A 12,608-nucleotide genomic window follows, 5' to 3' on the forward strand; every position below is an offset into this window, starting at 1 on the left:
ACTGTAAATATAACCAATGGGTGTTAGTAAGAGCATAGCAAGGTTACGCTGTCAAAATCAGATAATGTTAACATTGCTTTGGCTGTGGTTAATTTGCAAGAGAGAATATAAAGAATTTGCTATCACAACCCAGCTCCTTGCAACAAAGGTTTATCGGTGACCATTATGTATTCTCTGCTTCTGATGAGATGTGATGCCAAAAGCCCAGTTGAAGTAGGGATAAATCCTACTGTTTTCATGCTGTTAACATATACTAATTGCAATCTAATTCTTTGCAATACATTTCTGCTCTATGTGACAGCAGACATTCTCCCAGCTCCTTCTTTGGAAAGCAGCCCACCTCCAGTACAATCAAACCATATGTAAATTGTATCCATTAGTTTAAGCGCTGCTGGAATAAGTATTGTGATTGCAGCTGTCATGTGCTGGCTTTCTATTTGTAGGGCTGGGGGCGGGTTGTTGGTGGGGGGGGGAGGTGGTGAACATAAAGGAAACACATGCTTGCAATAGAGTGAGCTCTGTCCTTTCTATGGCACTCTGTGGAGAAGGTACAGTCACACCAGCTATTGTCAAAGGTCATTTCTCCGCCTGCTTTAGCATGCCCTTTCATGCAGAAGACCCAGCTGCAGGACCAGATGTTGCTCAGGGCATTTTCTTTGAAGGTCAGTACAAGGGTCATTGGGTAGTCATTGGGCATTCTGGGCAGAAGTGAGAGACATTGGAGCTGGTAAATACGTGGAGTTAAAAGGGAATGCTGTCTTTCATTAGGATGGAAATTTGGTTTATGGCAAGGGGATATTACACTATTAGATTAAAATGCCAAGAAACTACCCTATCACATCTACAAGTTGCTCCTTACACAACATACACCCAAAGCTAAAATGACTTGATACTTGCAGTCAATCAATTTGTGCAACAATAATGATTATTTTAATAACCTTTTAAATACTTCATGCACATCTAATGGTTCATACACAATATTCCATTGGTAAAGAACATTCTCAGTTAATTCAGAGAAAATATTAAATCAGTTCACTGGCTGCTAAGGCTCCTGTCCCTATAGCCTTTCCTTGAAGGCAAAGTGGGATGTTCTGAGGTTGTGAGAGGAGCTAGATAAATGGACATCTTTCTTTTTGATTCCTTTCATAGCTTACACAGTTGCACCTTTAACTCTTATGCAGCAGGTCATTGGTACAAGTCAGTCCTAAAATTACCAATCAGTTCAACCTTGTCCAATGCACTGAAAGAAGCACCAAGTGGGAGTATTTCATCTTCATGTAGGAAATAAATAACTGGCACCCCAATCAACACATGTCTCTTACTTACAAGTTAGGAAACTTGACATTAACAGCAGAATCTGCAAGTTACAAAGTAAACAATGCAGGAAGAGGCCATTCAGGCCAGCAAGTCAGTTCCAGTTCTTTTGCCAGAAAAATCTAAAACTAATCTTGCTGCCCTCCCCTCTGCTCATAGTGCTGTATACTCCCTTGTTTCAGATTTTTATTACAGTTTTCTGCCATTACAGCAGTGACTGCACTTCAAAAAGTGCTTCATTGGGTGTAAAGCACTTTGAAATATCCAGTAGTTGTAAAAGTGCGATAAAAATGCAAGCCTTTATTTTCTTTTTTTTCCCTTAAAGATGCAATGGTTTCTGCTTCAACTGTTCCCTGTCCTGAATCATTCCATGCTCCAACAACTCAGAGGTTCCCTCTGATAACTTTCTTCCTTATCATGGTGACAATCTTGACTCCCCAGATTTTCCTCTTCATCCTGTCAGGTGTGATGAACAATGTATAATTTTTTTAAGTTGAATTTTTACAGATGTGTATTTTTGTGTTAAGGAAGGTAGGGTGGCTTCAGTTCCATGTAGGTGGTTTATGGGCCTTGGTGCCTTCAAGTCTGGGTGGGGACCTGTGGCTGAAAGGTCAGTGTTTTGGGGATTATTTATTTATATTTTTAATGAGGTTTTTAACCCCTGAAGTTAAAGAGTTGGGTTAAAAAAGGCGTTAGAAGTTTAGTGATTTGGGGGAAAGAAGCACAAATTAGAAAAACTGGGCTGTTGCCTAGTGGCTGTAGCCAAGTGGCACAGAGACATAGAGAAAGACAGGGAAGAGTTCAGTATGTGTCAAAGTGTGAAGAAAGGGATTTTCAGCTCTCTGAAATAATAAATACTACAAGGCTACTGGGAGACTGAGTTTAGGGAGCTCATGTTTGCTCTGCAGTTGAAGCAATAGTGAGTTAAGAGTGTAATTTGGGGTGTCTCATGGAGAGATACGAGTTGGGTGAGAAGCATCAAATGCATGCTCAAGAATTCACCAGAAGAAAATCATTTGCACGTGTGCCAGTCCCAAGCAAGGAGCCTTTCTGTCAAGCTAGTGGTAATTCTTCACTGGTTTATGTGTCTTTAAAGATATCGCTAGGTAAAGGAAAATTGGGAAATTGAATCACCTTCTTGTGTTTGTATTGAGATCGCTCCAACCTTTTTGTCTGGAGGAATATAGTTTGTTTTTCCTGTTTTAATAAATACTTTATTCTTTGTGTTAAAAGTTCATCAGCAGACTCCTGTGAATTTGTTCAATAACTTTCCTCCATGATTTCTAAAAAAAAAGTTAGGATCTACCAGGCCATGTTTCACTCTGGGATCTGACTTCTTCAATATTCACATCAGCTGGGATCGTAGCACAGGGAAGTTAGCATTCAGGTTATAGTGAAAAGGAAGATTGGACAGATACAAAGTTACCAAATCTGCTTGGATGTATTGTTGCAGATTTCAGCCTGCTGCAACATGACATTCTGCTTCTAATGACCCCAACCCCACAATCTGATCATCCATCACATCTATCCTCACATTGCACCCCCTTCCTTTACATTTGGAAAGCTAACAGAATTTTCAGTGCCTAACGATGATTGCTGATGGTCTGTTAAATAGCCTTTCCCCCCCCCCCCATCTACAATATTTCTATAAATAATAAATGAAAGTGATCTAAAACAAATGAAAATAAACTCCAAGCTGGATGTAGGAGATTAATCTTTATTCCCCGGGGACTCCAGGATAATTCTGCAGGGTTGACAACCCTTGATGGGAGCCCATTAAATCTGGTCTTCTCCCCTCCCACCAACTGCCCTAAGCTTACTCCGGTCATACAAATGATTCTGGGCCTTTAATAGGCTTAGTTTCAGTGTTCAGATGTATATAGATGAGGTAGGGGGCTGATGGATGAGGAGTGGAATTCCTGGCCTACAGCCTAAGGTTCCTGGGGCTAATTTCAACATTTGATGATAGTGTGAAATGCCCAATATTAGATAGGCCACCCATCATACACCACCTTGAAGTCAATGAAAAGGAATATCAGGGAAATGTATAACCGACAGCTGATCCAATGTTGCCAAAAAAGTAAAAATTAACGCCATTGTGTGTTGCAACAAGGGCTCAACTTGGGATCTCAGCAAGGGCAGGCTGAAGATGTTCATGGCAAAGTAACCATTCCTTTTCAACTCCCTTGTCCCAGGTAATCTGAAGTACTCGTGCAAGGACCCTCTGTCAGCAGCCAGAAAGGCTCATACAATAGAGAGGAGTTCAACTACAGCTCTTCCCGATATTTAACCATATGCCTGTCAGGTAATCTTGGGGGAAAATCTGACTCTACTATTGATCTACATTACAGCCCTATCTTATCTAAGGTCTTATTTATAATCTCACAACTCAAAATCCAAAGTACAATATTACCTTTCTGAAAATCTATTTTATAGTCTTACCTTACTGAAAATTTACATGCTGTGCAGTCATTCCTTACGCAGGCTATTGAAAGCCATCACCATTTTAAAAAACGCTTGTTAAATTTCCTATTAATATTCTCTGCTCCAGTGGAAATTGTCCCAGTATCTGAAATTGCTCTTCATATCTGTAATTTCTCTTCCCTGGTAGAACCTATTCTTTGCACTCTCTGAAAGAATGCAACGTTTTCTTCTCTTTCTGCTTGGCTAAACAAGGACATTAAATGTCAAGCAGGCTGCAAAAGTAGAAAAATTGAAGAATAAATCAATAAAGGAAAAGAAAAAAAAATTTCAACGATTTGGCCAAGACTATCTAGCGTTTAGTTTTTTTTTCTCTTTATTGATTTTATAGTTCAGTTCATAAGAAAGAAAAAAGACTTGTTTATATGGTGCCTTTCATGACCTCAGAATGTTCCAAAGCACTTAATAGTTGACTAAGTATTTTTGGAGTTACTGTTGTAATACGGCCGCCAATTTTCACACTGCAAAGTCTCAAACAACAATGTGATAATGACCAGACTCATGGTCAGGTAGATGTGCTGGGGTTTTAAAACATGGTGGGCATTCCGGTGCTAGTTGTTTTCCCTTTTGTTCCTTCTTTCATCTTTTTTTATTCTTTTGTGGAATATGGGCATCACTGGCTAGGCTAGCATTTGTTGCCCATCCCTAATTGCGCTTGAGAAAGTATTGGCAAGCCACCTTGTTGAACCACTGCAATCCGTCTGGTACGGGTACACCCACAGTGTTAGGAAGGGAGTTCCAGGATGTTGATCCAATGACAATGAAGGAACAACTATGTAGTTCCAAGTCAGGATGGTGTGCAGCTTGGAGGAGAACTTGTGGGTGGTGGTGTTCTCATGCCTCTGCTGCCCTTGTCCATTTCAGTGGCAGAGGTCATGGGTTTGGAAGGTGCTGAGAAGGAACCTTGGTGAGTTGCTGCAGCACATCTTTATATATAATACACACTGCAGCTGGTCAAGCAAATTGCTTTGTCCTGGATAGTGTCAACCTTCTCAAATGTTGTTGGAGCCTCACTTATCCAGGCAAACTGAGAGTATTCCATCACACTCTTAACTTGCGCCTTGTTAGATGGTGGACAGGCTTTGGAGAGTTAGGAGGTGAGTTACTCTCTGCAGAATTTCTGGTCTCTGACTGGATCTTGTACTCCAGTCAAGGTGTAATAGTGGAGCCCTCAGGTTCCTCAGGTAGAATTCAAGGCCAGCTCAAGTTTTTGCCTTCTTGTGGCTTAAGAGCAGGTGTTAGGCAGGGTATTTCCACTTCATTGCGATAGATACTTCTGTGTGCCTGACCAGAATATGCTTTATTAAAACCCTTTTTAGAAACTTTGTCTCTGTCATGTGACCAGAGCATCTCTTCCCATCACCCTTATAAATAGTTTCTGATGGTTAAACCATTGTCAGACAATGGAGTCCTAATGTCACTCATCCACATACCATCTTGATAAAATAGAGCTTTTTACACCCATTGTTTCTGGATTTCAAGTTTGGAGCCACAGAGGCTACAATAGTATTGTGAACCCAGTCTTTTAACTAGTTGGAGATAAAGCCATTATCACAGGAAGGGTCGTTTGTATTTTAATGACTGCACCATGACTTGTCCAGATATGAAACTTAGTTCAATGTTCTTATAACTCCATGTGTTGGCAAGAAAAGAGATCACCTGACCTCTCAACTCTATCTTGTGTTACAGTTAAGTGCCCATTTCAGGTTTATACTTCATAAGTTCCTATCACATGAGCATGACATTATATCTATATTATAAAATACCTGAAAGGCATAATAATAACCAGTACTAAAATAAAACTGTAACACTGTAAATTTAAAAAAATAGACAACATAGTCTCTTTAAGAGTTCTACCAGACATGAGACATCTCTGAGGCCCACTCTATATGGACACACAGACTGGAACTATTTCAATAAAGTTCTCATATATGGATTTGTGTCTATATGTTAGATGCAAGGAAAGTGTTACTATGTAAATGAGGTAAAGTGTTTTAACCTGCCCATCTCCAGGAATCACAAGCAAGGTGTCCATTTTGAAGGACGCCCAGCAGAAATTGTCCTACCCCAGCCCTTTTGATTAAAGGCTTGGTGATGGGCAGGTAGAAGGCAAAGTTTGAGAACCAGTGGTATCCTCGATTGTTAAATCCTGATCTCCATGATGGTGGGGACAAAACAGAAACCTGACTGGAAGAATTAAACTCACACTGGTCTCACCCAATGACAAGGAAGCAGCTATAGGTCTTCCTTAGCCTAACACAACTGTGATACTAATTGCAAAAGCATTGCCGGACCACTGAGTGTCTACACCAGAAGACAGTTCCCAAACCAAATTGACAAGTTATAAGCATGCTTTTAAAATGGTAAAAGGAGCCTTGTACATATTTGCTGTTTTAGTCATTCATGATCATACCTGGATACTGATGGTCCAGATGGATGTCACTGCTGCAGGTATCAGGTGAGCAACTGAGGGGAGGAACACCCCTTTAATCCACTGAGCTGCATGCTGTTGTCATGGAAACTGAGAAAAGATCAGTGTCGAGTAGGGGTTACAAAAACTCTAAGCAGTGTTATTGGGACCTCTTATGCAAACTATAATCCTTCGGCATGGCTAACTTCAGCCCATGATGTTTTTCTGCCCTGAGTTACATTTGGTCCTTTGCTATCAATTCTGTTGATTTCTGAACAATATTTCTGAATGCCCTTTGAATAGACAGGGTTTACCTTAAATGGAAAAGAGACAATCCCGAAAGTGATATGAAAAGACAAAAGAACTAATGCTTTGCCAGTAAAGAAGATTCTGTTTTTTGAAATAGAATATTGCTTCAGGCATCATCCTTTCTAAGAGTCATTGGACTATCAGTATTTGTCAGTTTTTTTACAGGCTCTCTCTGTTAATATGAATGTGTTAAAATGGCATAAAACTACATTTAATTTAGGGCACAGATTACAAGGGTAATAGTTAATTCCATGAGTTAAAACTGCAGGGATAATTACTGAACAGGTCCAGATTCTGAGTTATTAAGAACAGGGCCTATTTACAGGGGCAGCTTTGAAACAGTCAAGAGAGAAAATTTTAAATCACAACACTTCACAGCTATTTGTCAAATTACATCTGACAGCACAAATAACATGCTAGCAGCTAAGGAAATCCTGAAAATAATTCCTGGATTAAGTACCCCCCTATTTCTCTCTTGAATGGGATTTAAAAGAAATATTTCAGGAATGACACATGGGAAGACTGATGATCCTTGTCATACTTTTCGGTTGATAGCCCATTTATTCACAGAAAAGACATGGACATGTAAACAGTTTTTTATACGCGTCTGAAAGTAAAGGACCTAACATCTGTTTGAAGTCCCATTTGCTATATTGGCTTGCCTTCAGACAGCCAGTGCAAGCACCACTGCATTCAGGAAAATCAGGTCCACATGAGACCCAACAGACAATCCTTAGGATCGCTGTTAGCTATCACCTTAAAGGTAAGGATTTGCATTAAAACTTCAGGCCACTGCTAGTCACTGCCCTTCCAATCATCGATCCCCCACCCCCACATACCCCCAATCCCTGTGATTGCTATCTAGGCTCTCCATCGGAACCTCACGCGATCGGCAACACCATCCCCCTCCTTCCAACTACACTCCCGATTGAGAAAATTAAAACAAAATAGAACCAAAATAGGAAAAACAGCTCACTGGGACAGGAACAGGCTGAAATGATGGATCTTCCAGGGCATGCCTACTTGCTGACCCTGGAAGGGAGGTAGAAGTGGGCTGTGCAGGGTTGTGGCTGTATGAGGATGGAGGTCATGGAGAGAAAACCTCCAGAAAAGATGAGGACAGTGACAGTCTGGAAAATGATGGCTTGATGTTCAGCAGTGGGATCATGGTCCAATGTGAGGCCTGAGGGCAGGTTAAACATGATTCTTTTCGTATCTCAATGCTATTTTTTCTCCCCTTGTCCAGTGTTTTCCCACCTACAAGCACAACTCTCCCAACACCATCCAACGGTTTCCATGTTCCTGATCCTAACAGCCTTCTTTTCACCATGGATGTCTGATCCCTCTACATCTGTACACCTTCATTCCCCACCAAGATGACCTGAGGGCTTGCCACCTCTTCCTTAATCAGAGGCTCAACCAGTCCCTATTCGCCACCACCCTCCTCCAACTTGTTCTAATTTTGAACAACTTCTCATTTGACTCCACTCACTTTCTCCAGATTAAAGGTAACGGAGCCTGTATTGGTCCTAGCTATGCCTGCCTTCTTGTTGGCTGTAGAACATTACATTTTTTGCTGCAGTCCTACTCAGGTCCTCTGGTAGATTGATAATTGATTCAGTGCCATTTCCTTCGCTCACCCTGAACTTGAAGATTTCAATTTTGCTTCCAATTTCCACCCTTCACTTCACTTTACATGGTGAAACTCCTGCTCTTCACTTTCCCCCCTCAGCTTGTCTATAGCCATTTCTTGGGAAAGGTTGTTGATCACTCTCTACCATAAGTACACTGACTCCCACAACTACCTTGATTGCATTTCCTCCCAACCTGCTTCCTGTAAAGATTTTATTCCATCCTCCCAGTTTCTCCATCTCCATCATATTTGTTCTGTTAATGCTATCTCCCATACCAGTGCTTACAACATATCTTCTTTTGTCTTAACTGACCATTGGTTAACAGGGCCCTTGGCTGTGTCTGTCCAATTCCTGTACGTTTACTTTCACCTCTGTTCCACTCCAAGAACCATGATAGAGCTCCCCTCATCCTCAGCTCCCACTTCAGCAGATCAACATCCACCATGTCCAGCATAATGTCATCAACAAAAAATGTTCCCCTCCCATCCCCTTTTAACCTTCTGAAGGAACCATTTGCTCTGTAACATCCTTGTCCATTCTTCAACCATCCCAAATACCCTCAGGAGGGCATGGCCAATGAGTGGCATGACATTTTCAGGTGCCAATCCCCACACCCTGACTTGCCCAGCATTCTCCTGCACAGCACTTCTCAGGTCAATGCGCCTTGAGTTCCACTCATTCCTTTCTCTCCAGGCACCTCACATCCCAATCTGAGCAGTCAGCACACACACTCAGTCTATTGCTGGTAAAGGTTGGCAGCAGGGAAGTACAGCTAAAGGTAAGTGTAGTGCTAGACAGGCAGCAAGAGGTTGGCAATTGCTAGTCGAGCACTGAGAGCACTCTCTGAGAAGGAAAACTGTGAACAGCAGCCTCTCACCTGGCCATGACAGGAGATCTTCAGTTTCACTGATCAGAGGCTCCCCAGCTGGTCAGTTTCACTGAAGAGGTTATTCCTGTCATGCATTCTCCTCAGTGACACTGGCGAGTTGCTGACAGATCAGGAAATAGCCTCCATTGCTGAGTAATCCAAGATTCAGTGCTAAATAACTTCTTAAGTGGCTTCTAAACAACCTTAATAACTTCTAAATTACTTTCCACTGAGCCCATAGTGGTTCCCCGCTCTCCTACATCCCCACCCCAGAAAAGCTGGCAAAGGGCTGGATTACATCAGGATCTAACTCAATGTCATTTTAGTGAAATTACACACTCCACCTTTCCAGAACCTACCTCCAAAGGCCTGGGAAAATTCCACCCAAGGATTTTAAAATGAAACCATTGGGGATCCAGCTTACTGCAGGGATGGGTGGCATAGGGCATTTTGAAGCACTAGGCTGCACCTATACATGGAGTTCTTTTCCCTCTTCCTCTTGGGCGCCTATAGGAGCAGGGACATAATCCCAAATGAAAAGACCAAGGCCCACACTGCAAGGAGGAAAACATATTTGAAAGGAAGATTTTTTGGCAAGACGTTATAATGTGCCATGCTGCAGTACTATGCTGTATGTTTGTGTGTGCAGAAATGAATAAATAAAGAGATAAAAAATGAAAACTAAATGACGTGAACTTGAGAAGGGTTTAGGTTGCACTCTCCTTCATTCTCTCTATTGTATCCTGGTCAAGATTTTCCTTTTCAGCACCCAGTGTGTGAGCATGCAGAGCACCCACAGCCAGGCCCTGATTTCCCTTCATTTTAATGGATGCAAATCTGGACAGCACATACCTGAATTCGTGAGATAGGCTTCTAGCGAATAGAGCTCTTACACTGAGACACTGAAGAGGAAAATTCTGGCTCTACATATTTGCTTTTAAATAACTGATATCATGTAAACATTGGAAAGTTATTGAGATTGGCTAGGGCAAACAATGCCATCTTCAGAATATTGGTTTCATTGTTCTGTGTAATAATTTGATTTCAGCAACTGAATAGAATAAATTGACCCATAATGTACCACAGTAGGACCTAGATCTCAACAGTGCAGCAACACGCAAGATATGATCTTCCTTCCCCCCTCTGCGGAGTGTGCACAGGGCCCTTTGAATTAACATCCTCTTCTATGAATCACAGTTGCTGCCTTGCTGCATCTAATGATATGTGAACTGAATGTGTGCCTGCAGCCATGTACTTCGATCCAGTTAGTTCCTCAGACAGATGCTTTTGAGATGCCTGCCTACATGCTGCAGAGATAACTTGCACATTTGAAAGAATCTTGCTTAATCCTATAAGCTTTTTCTATGCTTTTCACGTTTCATAGTCCAGCCAGTGAGAGCTCACAATGAGCTGTTCCTTTCAGTCATTTTAAAGTGGGCATCTGCCAACTAGAGACCTGGCAGTTCCCCAGAGGAAGGGGGGAAACAAAAATTATTGGATCTAGAATTCTACAAAGCAATTCAATTTTGATAGAGCGCTTCCACTTGCCGCATGAAAGCTAAAATAATTTTGGATTCCTGATGGCGTTCCCTTCTTGCCTTTTGCTAGAGAGGACAATATGCAGGAGGAGATAGTGGCATAGTGGTACTGTCACTGGGCTAGCAATCCAGAGGCCCGGACTAATGCTCTGGGTTCATCCCACCACGGCAGCTGATGAAAGTTAAATTCAAATGGTGACCATAATACCCTTTTAAGGAAGCAAATCTGTCATCTTGACCTGGTCTGGTCTACAAGTGACATCAGACCCTCAGAAATGTGGTTGACTCTTAACTGCCCTCTGAAATGGCCTAGCAAGCTACTCAGTTCAAGAGCACTTAGAGATGATCAACAAAGCTTACACCCCATGAAGGAATATTAAAAACATCCCAGCTCTGCTGAGTAGGCTGTGAAAGGTGACTATGAAGGAGCAAGTCTACAAGTGCCACAGATGAAGGAGAGGTGGGTTGCAGGGCACTTTATGACTATCACTGCTGCACTGCGACCAGATCAATATTATAACATGGCAACACCCCAGTAGGAATGAACAGTCACAAACCACAGGCTGTAATTGCAAAGCTACTGCCTCTGGAAAATGTTTTGACAGGATACTCTGATCCTGGAAGCTCAGTGCCTGTGTTGTAATGACTTTATATTGCTAAGGTAACAAGAAATCTCTTGGCAACTTTAAAAAAGGAATAAAACAGTACGGTATGAAAAAGAAATTGTCAAAGCTAACCTTACAGTTCTACAGTCACACATGCAATTTTTCCTTTGAAAGGTTAGAATAAAAGATAGGTTTGCAACATCCATTTCCAGTTTCCGTTTCTTACTTTCTCTTCACTAGCAAGCCTGCCACATTCGTTGTATCAGTCAATAGGAACAATAGGACTGTTTCACTGAATAGAATCTCACTGCAGATCAACAATGTTTCTGGCTCTCCCTTCTTGGTTGTGAGGTGACCAGAGGCTGGTGGTGGGAGTGGGTGAAGGGTGAAAGGGGGGAGGTGACCTGCTTTGACAGGGGTTGGAGGAAAGACCAAGGGATGTACAAAGAAGACGAGCTCTTGGTTGTGGACCCCACTAGGAAGTTGTGCATTTCTCCCTCTTTTAGTAATAAAGAGTGTGGACTTGGGGGAGCAAAGAAACTTTCCAGATTATTGAATAAAAAAAGGATTTGTCATCTGTTCAGAGGCTTGTCGTTGCCTTGCTAAGCCTCTTGAACCTGGAATTAACATCATGCTAAGCAGGAGAGCATATATGTCCCTGGCAACAAGTACTCCCAGGCCATCCTTTGAATGAGATATTAACATCGGTCTCACCTGCCCTCTCAGGCTGACATAAAGGATCTCATTGCAATACTTGAAGAAGAGTAAAGGGAGATCTCCCATTTCCTGGGGAATATTGATCCTTCAGTCAACATCATTCAAATAGATTATGTCATTGCTGCTATGTGGCTCGGTATCCAATTTTGCTCCATAGTGCTCCTGTGAAGTACCTTGAGACATTTTATAATGTTAAAGATGCCATATAAAAACAAGTTGTTGTTGTTTGTACAACCTTCCTGTCTGGAATTTGGCTGTGATATTTCCTGACAATATAACAGTGAGTACACTTCAAAAGCAATATATTGAGTGTATATAAATGCAAGTTCTTTGTTTCTTTCCCACTCCTGAATCATGTTGGAGTACAGTTTAACATTGACAGGTTCTCTCCTGTACAGGAGCCAAGTTGTCATTCTTTATGTGTGAGTCTGATAGTAAACTACCCAATTCCCATCCTGTTCTCACCCAATGCATGTTTATGCACATTTTCCAGCATTGATCACTGGCTTCGTAGCATCATTGGGTAACATTTTACACCTCGCGGGCGGCCACGCGCCTGAACCAATCAGGTGTAAAATAGTGCAAGAAGATGTCGGGCAAGCATCCTGACATCATCCCAAATGCGCGCAATCTTCAGGTCGGCGGGTGTGTATGGATGTCGGGACAGCTCCCGCCATCAATCAAAAGGCCATTTAAGGCCATTAGAAAGGCCGATTTTACGTTGCCCGTATG

The 12,608-nt window shown here is 41.9% G+C and overlaps 1 long non-coding RNA gene across 1 annotated transcript in view; it reads left to right on the forward strand.

Moving 5' to 3' along the window:
- The first annotated feature begins 500 nt into the window (after nucleotides 1–500).
- The window catches only part of LOC121278299, a 52,994-nt gene continuing 40,886 nt past the window's right edge, over nucleotides 501–12,608 (forward strand). The window contains exons 1-2 of the long non-coding RNA XR_005943094.1: nucleotides 501–662; nucleotides 3,510–3,619. This is a non-coding gene — a long non-coding RNA (uncharacterized LOC121278299). The remainder of the gene's footprint in view (nucleotides 663–3,509; nucleotides 3,620–12,608) is intronic.

The sequence above is a fragment of the Carcharodon carcharias genome, chromosome 5, assembly GCF_017639515.1.
Source record: "Carcharodon carcharias isolate sCarCar2 chromosome 5, sCarCar2.pri, whole genome shotgun sequence".
NCBI classification, from domain to species: Eukaryota; Metazoa; Chordata; class Chondrichthyes; order Lamniformes; family Lamnidae; genus Carcharodon; species Carcharodon carcharias.